This window comes from Ictidomys tridecemlineatus, chromosome 6, assembly GCF_052094955.1.
Source record: "Ictidomys tridecemlineatus isolate mIctTri1 chromosome 6, mIctTri1.hap1, whole genome shotgun sequence".
NCBI classification, from domain to species: Eukaryota; Metazoa; Chordata; class Mammalia; order Rodentia; family Sciuridae; genus Ictidomys; species Ictidomys tridecemlineatus.
The window spans coordinates 75374562-75383925 of record NC_135482.1 but is presented as its reverse complement, the minus strand read 5'-3'; the positions used below and the strand labels follow the sequence as shown (position 1 = coordinate 75383925).

At 38.0% G+C, this 9364-nt stretch overlaps 1 pseudogene; it reads left to right on the top strand.

Annotated features, from left to right (window-relative positions):
- The first annotated feature begins 2365 nt into the window (after positions 1–2365).
- LOC144364873 (ubiquitin-conjugating enzyme E2 Q1 pseudogene) lies at positions 2366–4180 on the top strand (annotated as a pseudogene).
- Positions 4181–9364: the final 5184 nt, after the last annotated feature.

Below are 9364 nucleotides of genomic sequence, written 5' to 3'. Positions count from 1 at the left end.
TCCCTCTTAATGTGTTCAGGATCAAATGAATCTCTTTGACATGGGGGAAACAGGAAGCATAGCTTCCGCAGTGTAAAAGAGCCTGATCCATTGTCAAATCCCACTCCCCTTGGCCCTTCCTACCACTTCCCAGCTCATTTGCTGCATGGTTGCTTCTGACTCACCAAAACCTGATCTTCTTGTTCAAATTAAGCTTCCATCCTAACTTTTTTTCCTTCAGAACCTTTTGCCTGTTTGGGTGTTTTTTTGTTTTGTTTTTGGCTTTTATGGTCCAAATTTAGCATGAATTCAAAGGAGAAAGAAATTGAGATAATTTGGGTTGAAGTCTTCATTTTCTTTGACCCTGGTAATTGGAAATCCTCCTCTACCACTCTTCCTGAGTGTACTTCATTGCTGTCTTCATCCCTCCATGACTGGTCCTTACCATCTTTTCCATTCTCCTAGTCATGGTTTTTCCTGACCTTAGTTTTCATATTGCTCCCCTGGAGGTTATTTTTTTCTAATAACATATTTAATAGATTGCAGTTGGTTAATAATTAATTGACGAGCATGAGTAAATTTATTTATAAGTGGATTTCTGATTTTTAAATACTAATTATTTTGGCATTCTAAAACCCACCTACTTTGCTAAACATTTTGGAGTACCTGGGGTACAGTGTACTTGGTTATAAACTTCAGATGATATAAGTTGAGGAGATGTTTTATTCCAAGAAGCTTATAGTGGTAGAAATCACAGACTACTGCAACCCAAAGAAACCATAGACATCTTCTAATTCCTCCCACACATTTTACATACATGATAAATGAGAAATAGGAAGGTTATAATTTTTTCAAGGTTTAAAGGGGTTAAGTAGGGAAGTCTGGACTCCATATTACAAAATGCACAGAGAAAGATAAGCATGTGTTAAAATAAGTGCCTGCCTGACAGACTGAGAGATGCTCTATGAACGAAACACCAGCTAGTGATCCATGATTATGGGGGACTCTGTGCTGTGAGGACAAGAGTCCCACCCTGAAGACCATCCCAGAGCACCTTTTTCTGTGTGACCTTGTGAAATTTGTTTAAAGTCAGAGACTGTTTTTCCATTTGTAAAAAGGATTGAATAATGAAAACTTTGCAATATCATATGAGTTTAAAATACAAAAACTTAACACTAGTTATAGTTTTTGTGATGAAGGCATAGCATTCCATGAATTTAAACAAATGACAAAGCAGATTTTATAATCAGCCAAATGTATATGCATGTATGTACATGTTGCCTGCATTCTTAGTATCAGTTCCTTTCAAAAAGTTACATTTCATGGTTTGATGTCTAATAACAGTTGAGCTATTCCCCCTCCCCAAGAGTTAGAAGATAGCATATCTATGACAGAGGAAATCCTAGAAAAGAGATCAAAACTAGATTTCAACTTGGTGAGAAATGTATTTGAGAGAAAGAAGGAGGATTAAAATTGAAGGGCAAAAAGGTTTCTTTCCTTTCTATAGGTAGATATAATCTTAAAACCAAAGGAAAAAGAATAGACCTGAACAAGAATGTAATGGGGAAGAAAAGGGCAAAATGAAGAATAAAATTGAGGTCATGCCTTAAAGTTACATAACTTTGGAAAACACAGCTTCCTGAAATTGGCAAAGTCATATATATTAAAGCTTTGTGCAAACTGTATTATAAAGTATAATTTCATTGTCCAAGGGATAAATGGCAATTTATTCTTTTATAGTAAAATACCATCTTTTCTTCCTCCTACAATTTTTATTCATATGTTTGTAAGACATTCATTTAAATTATGCAACTTTTGATTAAAGTGAAGGGGGAGGGAGATGTAGATCCTTGCTGACTTTGGATTTGTAAATAAGAAATAAGTAGGTCTCAGAAGAGTACTATTGATTTTTCATAATTCTTTTTATATCTGAGTGGTAAATTATTCTTTAATCTCAGCTCTAGAATGGAAGCTATAGATTAAAAATAAAATATAATGATCTGTATGAGATAAAAAAAATCATCAGAGCTTTGTGATGCATTATATAAAGTAGGCTTGAGAAGTGGCAAAGATGACCTCTAAGCTTGTGGTAAATGACAGGGCTCTTTACTACTGTAGGAAGCATTGGAGAACTGAGTTTGGTTTTTAACATAGTTAGATGCTTTTGAGACAGCCACAGGAAACTGCAAATTGCCGGTGGACACAGGCTTCTGGAACTCTACAATGGGGAGGAGGAAACAAGTATTAAATATGGTCAATTAGCCAGTCGTGGCACATGCCTGTAGTCCCATCGACTGAGGCAAGAGGATCTCCAGTTCAAAGCCAGCCTTAGCAATTTGGCGGGGCACTTAGCAACTCAGTGAGACCCTGTCTCTAAATAAAATACATAAAAGGGCTGGGGAGGAAGTGCGGACCGCGGCGGCGGCGGCGGCGGAGCCCGGAGCGGAGGCCGGAGGCTCCCGGCCCGCCGGCCCCGGAGCGGAGCGGAGCGGAGGATGCAGCAGCCGCAGCCGCAGGGGCAGCAGCAGCCGGGGCCGGGGCAGCAGCTGGGGGGCCAGGGGGCGGCGCCGGGGGCCGGGGGCGGCCCAGGGGGGGGCCCGGGGCCGGGGCCCTGCCTGAGGCGGGAGCTGAAGCTGCTAGAGTCCATCTTCCACCGCGGCCACGAGCGCTTCCGCATTGCCAGCGCCTGCCTGGACGAGCTGAGCTGCGAGTTCCTGCTGGCTGGGGCCGGAGGGGCCGGGGCGGGGGCCGCGCCCGGACCGCATCTGCCCCCACGGGGGTCGGTGCCCGGGGATCCCGTCCGCATCCACTGCAACATCACGGAGTCATACCCTGCTGTGCCCCCCATCTGGTCGGTGGAATCTGATGACCCTAACTTGGCTGCTGTCTTGGAGAGGCTGGTGGACATAAAGAAAGGGAATACTCTGCTCTTGCAGCATCTGAAGAGGATCATCTCCGACCTGTGTAAACTCTACAACCTCCCTCAGCATCCTGATGTGGAGATGCTGGATCAGCCCTTGCCAGCAGAGCAGTGCACACAGGAAGAAGTATCTTCAGAAGATGAAGATGAGGAGATGCCTGAGGACACGGAAGACCTAGATCACTATGAAATGAAAGAGGAAGAGCCAGCTGAGGGCAAGAAATCCGAAGACGATGGCATTGGAAAAGAGAACCTGGCCATCCTAGAGAAGATCAAAAAGAACCAGAGGCAAGATTACTTAAATGGTGCAGTGTCTGGCTCGGTGCAGGCCACTGACCGGCTGATGAAGGAGCTCAGGGATATATACCGATCACAGAGTTTCAAAGGCGGAAACTATGCAGTTGAACTCGTGAATGACAGTCTATACGATTGGAATGTCAAACTCCTCAAAGTTGACCAGGACAGCGCTTTGCACAATGATCTCCAAATCCTCAAAGAGAAGGAAGGAGCTGATTTCATCCTACTCAATTTCTCCTTTAAGGATAACTTTCCCTTTGACCCACCGTTCGTCAGGGTTGTGTCTCCAGTTCTCTCTGGAGGGTATGTTCTGGGCGGAGGTGCCATCTGCATGGAACTTCTCACCAAGCAGGGCTGGAGCAGTGCCTACTCCATAGAGTCAGTGATCATGCAGATCAGTGCCACACTGGTGAAGGGGAAAGCGCGAGTGCAGTTTGGAGCCAACAAATCTCAGTACAGTCTGAGGAGAGCACAGCAGTCCTACAAGTCCTTGGTGCAGATCCACGAAAAAAACGGCTGGTACACACCCCCAAAGGAAGATGGCTAACCCTGGAGCGTCGCCCCTCCTCCTCCCCCAGGCACCACTGGACCAATACCGTTGAATGCTGTATTTGGATCTCACGCTGCCTCTGTGGTTCCCTCCCTCATTTTTCCTGGACGTGATAGCTCTGCCTATTGCAGGACAATGATGGCTAGTCTAAACGCTAAGGAAAAAAACAAAAAAACAAACAGAACTGTTCCAAGTACTCAAGACTGACTACAGACCAACAACCACCTTGCTGGAACCCTTGCTAGCAGGCATTCTTAAAAAGAAACTCTCGAGCCTCCTTATACTGCTGGAAACTCAGCTGTGCTCCAGACTAGAGCCTCCTTACCTATGCTATGGATTTTTAATTTATTTTCTCTTATTTCATGTACACTGCTTTTTTTGGTTACAGTGTATGATGGATGTGTATGAAAAAAAATGTATCTTTGGGAAAACAATTACAGTTTGTTAATTTGAAAAAAAAAAAAAAATAAAATAAAAAAAAAAAATAAAAGGGCTGGGGATGCGGCCCAGTAGTTAAGTGCCCCTGGGTTCAATCCCTGGTCCAAATAAAAAGGTCAGTTAAAGATAACTTCAAATCTTTGATATTTGTACATTTACAAAATAACAAAATACATATTCCTTCATCTTAAGTTAAGGCAGACTCTCTGCTTTGAGAAATAGAACACACTGGAAATGATTTTGTGGCAATCTTCAGACCTAATAATGAAGACATCTATTGTTCCTAATTCCTGTCTCTTAGAATAGTCTGTTAGGGATTACAGCTGAGACATACGAAATCTGCCTGACCTGAGAATACCATGCTGTGAGAAAGCCCAGCTGGAGAAGCAAAGAGCAGAAGGAAAGGTCAGCCAGCCTCCACTACCAGCTACCTCTACCCCGGGGCTAACCATGTGATTGAAGAAGCCTCTTCAACATTCCTTATTACATAGTAGCAGAGACCACAGGGAAAATGGAAATTCACCTATTGAACTGAAAATCTATTTATGCAATTTCTAAATAGCTACCAAAAATATCTGCCTATTTTGTTGTAATAATAAGATGTAAAGAAAGATGCTTTAAAAACCCCACTTTTATGAGAAATTTAAAGGCAATGTAAAAGAATTAGAAATTGCTGAGATAGAAATAATACCATTTTATTTTTATTTTATTTTTTATTTTTTTTAATTTGTTTTAATTAGTTACACATGACAGTACATTGACCTTGACATATCATACATTTGAATCATATGGGATATAATTTCTCATTTTTCTGAGTGTACAGGTTGCAGAATCATATTGGTCATGCAGTCACATGTATGCACACAGTAATAATAATGTCTATTTCATTCTACTTACCATTTTTTTATTCCCAATCTCTTTTATCAGAAGATTCTCAAAGTAAGGCATATCAATATAGTATAAAGGCAAAATTCAAATCCATAATGCTATCAGGAAAACATGGTTTCTGGATAAAGATGTATCCAAAGATATGCTGCATTTGGAAAACACTGTGAAGAGCCCAGAAAATTTAAGTGCATGCTTTGCAGATACTCTGCATTAGGCAATATGGTTTTTAAGAACCTTCTTGGGTCATTTGAAAGTCTTCTCTACACTAAATTTAGTACACATAAGATTTTGAATGAAAGGTCATAAACTTTATAGAGAAATGCTTGGTGAACATCCTCACAGAAAGAGGGAAGTGAATCACTATTTCATATGGTACAAAAAGACAAAAAAAGGAAGCGGGTAATAAATGGACATCTCTGTGGGCAACGTCAAGCAGGAATCTGGGCCTTTATTAGTAAGAATGGCTAACACTCCAGAAACCTGCTCTCAGACCCAGCAGGGTTACAAATGGAAGTCTGGATATGGGCAAAATTTCTGAATACATATGTAAAAGTGCAGCAAATATTGATCTAAATGAAACAGAGGACCACATTTTTAACTTTTGCACCACAGTTAATTGAGGGTATTCAGCCACAAGAGTCAAATGATTCTGCTTTTAAGCAGAATCACTTGCATATAGTTTAGAAGAAATCTGAAATGACTCAAACTAATATCATTTATTGAATTTAGGATCAAATTCTTACTATTTTTAATGGCACAAATGGCCCATAATTTATTCAATCAAAAATATTTACTTCCTCTTTGCTAGATTTATAAGAAAAAAAAATATCTAGGGATTCAGAATCATAAGCAAGCATTCCCTACAACATAATTTGATGTGATCATATTAAACTGCATATTGTTTTATTCCTTTGTCAGGTGTTTACTCCCTATGTACCATGTTTAATGCCTGTTTTCAATTCTCTCAAATATTACAGGACTGAAATTGAGGTATACAGAGGGGGGAGGTAAAAGAGATTAATAGAAACTAATGGTGTTCTTATTTGTTGACATCTGGTACTTTCAGAATGAATTTTCCTCACCCTTGGTGTAAATAATCATTTCCTTGTGTCTCTTTTTCTGGAGTTGAAACTATAGTGAGAATCTGAGTAAGTCAGAGGTGGGGTGGAGAGGGACAGAGAGAGAGGGAGAGAGAGACATAGGGAAAGAGAGAGAGAATGCTAGCACCAGCTGGCCAAACACACACACACACACACACACACACACACACACACACACACACACAAACACAAGCCAGAAAAAAGTGAAAGAGAGCAAAACACAAAATAAACAAAAACTATTGTTTGAATTTTTTTTTACTGTGTGTAATTTTGAAGTATAACACCCTTTAAAGCCATGTAAGAAAGTTCATAGTTCATTGTGTTTCCTTGGATTAAAGGATTTCTTTGCTTTCACACATATGTGATGTGATAATTTTAATGGAAGAATCTAAGAATCAAATCCTATCACAGTCTCTCCCTTATTATCTTCTTTTCTATTCTGATTTATCCTGTTGTTTTTCAGCCCAGAAACTTAAACTTTAATATGATCATTGGTTTCTTATGGGCTACAGTTTCAAAGAAATACACCAAGGCTTTTGTTCAGAACTGATAACAAAGATGTGTTTTCTGAAATGAAATTTGTAAAGTGAAAGTGATAGTGTTACTCCCTCCAGAGCTGATTACAGCCTTTCTATTCCCGAGGCTAGAAGGAAACCATTATTTAAAAAAAAGTAAATGCTTCTGGGAACAAGTGAGACTTTTATGTAGGAGGACATAGAATAAGTCAGCAGAAACATGAAAAAATGTTTTTCAGGAGATTAATTTATAGTAACAACAATTTCATTGAACCTAGGGCTCATGGAGTTCAGGCTTGACAAGGTGTAACATTTACAGATGTGTAATCTAAACAAGCAAAAAATAATCTTGTAAGGGTTTCACTTTTTAACTCCTGGCATGCAGAATAGTACAAAGAATCCAATTTATAACCCTACCCCATCAAAATTCCTCCTTCCTTATGTTAGAAAGTCCTATCCCAGGGTATTTTAATAATTAGCCCCTCTTCCTCAAATTCTTCCAATATCTCCTAGTACTCTGTGATCTTCATTTTGACTTAATAAATCATTTTCTTCCTCCCCCTATTTATTCTCATCTGTGTTTTTCTATCATATTTTTGACTATAAATGTTAGCTCTAGTGTTACAGGTGACTCGTCTGGGAAAGGTATTGAAAAGAGATTGGTCTGGTGTAGGGGCAAATTTTTAACCAACCAAACACACATACACACACACACACACACACAAAAATTGTATGTAATCACAATCATAATTAGTATTGAGTTTCCAAAGTTGACTTTAGTAAAGAGATGCCAACTTCACTGTGGCTTTGGAATACCTCAACATTTCTATTTTCAAAGCATTTCATGTAGGATCCAAGAGGCTTTCTGGCTCCTTTGTTGATCAGTGTCTGCTGCTGGATAATCTGGCTTTGTTCTTCAGTATACTTTTGATCTCAAATTTGCCTAAAGTTCCGTCCTATTACTGTGATGTGCTCTTAGTTGTGGAATGATAAATCTGTTTGGAAACTGTTGACCAATCATATTTCATACTTCATTATTTAAACTAATATTTTCTCTAGTGATCATGTAGATTTTATCAAATAGAAATAAACCTTGATATAAAATCTTACTTATCCTTTGTAATCTCATTTGAGCTCCCTCTTCTTTCATAAGCCTTCCTTTAGTTCACAAGTCATCACTTCCTAGGTATTAAGGAAATTAGTCATTGTCACTCTCAGTATTTCCACTCTCCTATTCACTCAAGCCTTTTCCACTTGGTTTAAGGAAACCAAGATTTGAATAATACACAAAATCTAGCTTCTAAGCCTGTGTTCCACTACAGTTGTTATGTTCTACTTCAAAGAATAGAAATAGATGTTTTAAAAATATTCTTTATATTTTATTTTTAAATAGTTTTATTAAGGGATATTAATATACAATAAACTTTACATGTGTAATCATATAATTTGACATATGTCTGCACCAGTAATAACATCAACACAATCAAGCTAGCGAACACATCTTCGCCTGGGAAGTTTCTTCCTATTTCTTTTAATCCCTTGCTCCCACTCTTTCCTGACTCTGGCCCTCTTTCCTGGTTACACTGATGTACTTTCTGTCACCATAGCCTTACATTTTCTAGAATGTAATATAAGTGGTCTCATATAGAATGTCATCTTCTTCTTCACCCACTTTTACTTTGCATTAATAACTTTGAAATTTATCAGTATCATGGATTAATAATCCATTCCTTGTAATTGTGTATCAGTAATAATTTTGTGCATCAATAGCTCATCTCTTTTATTACTTAGAAGTATGCTATTGTATGTGGATATACATGATTTTAAATTTTCCTGTTGTTTCTGTTTTGAGTTGTTTATCTTATTGTCGGCCATTTCAAATTATTCATCTGTGAGCATTTGTATCTAGTACTTAATGTGGATATATGCCTTCAATTCCTTTGAATAAATATTTAAGAATATAATGACTGGCTATTATGGTAAATATATGTTTAACTTTTGGAAAATTTCAATCCATTTTCCAAATTTTCAAAAACAATGATTGAAGTTTCTGGACAACACTTGGCTTACTTACTTACCTTCTTTCTTGTTAGGTACCCTTCTAGGTAATTAGTAGTATGTAATCGTGGGTTTGATTTGCATTTCCTTAATGGATAGGTGGTCAGCATCTCTTTACATGATTATTTTCCACCCAAATGTCTTTTTCTGGTGAAGTAGCTGTTCAAATATTTGGCCTGTTTTTAAAGATTGAGCTATTTGTTTTCTTATTATGAACATTTAAAGTTTGGATCCAGTCTTTTATAGATATCTAATTTATGAATATTTTCTTCAAGTCTGTGACTTGTCCTTTCAGCCTCTTTTAACAGTGTCTTTTGTAGAAGTTTTCACTGATAAATTTCAGTTTGTCAGTGTTTTTACTTTTATATATCATGATTTTGGTTTTATATTTGTGAAATTTTGCCAAATTCAAGGTAACAAAGATTTTCTCCTGTGCTATCACGAATACATGTGAGATTTTAGCTATTAAATTTTCCTTAAGTACTCCTTTAGTTTCAGAACACAAATTTTAATGTTTTCTTTATTTTAATTCACTTTAAAATACATATAAATTTTCCTTTTGATTTTTCTTTCCTTTAAGTTTTTTGGTCTATGGGTCATTTAGAAGTATATTATTTAT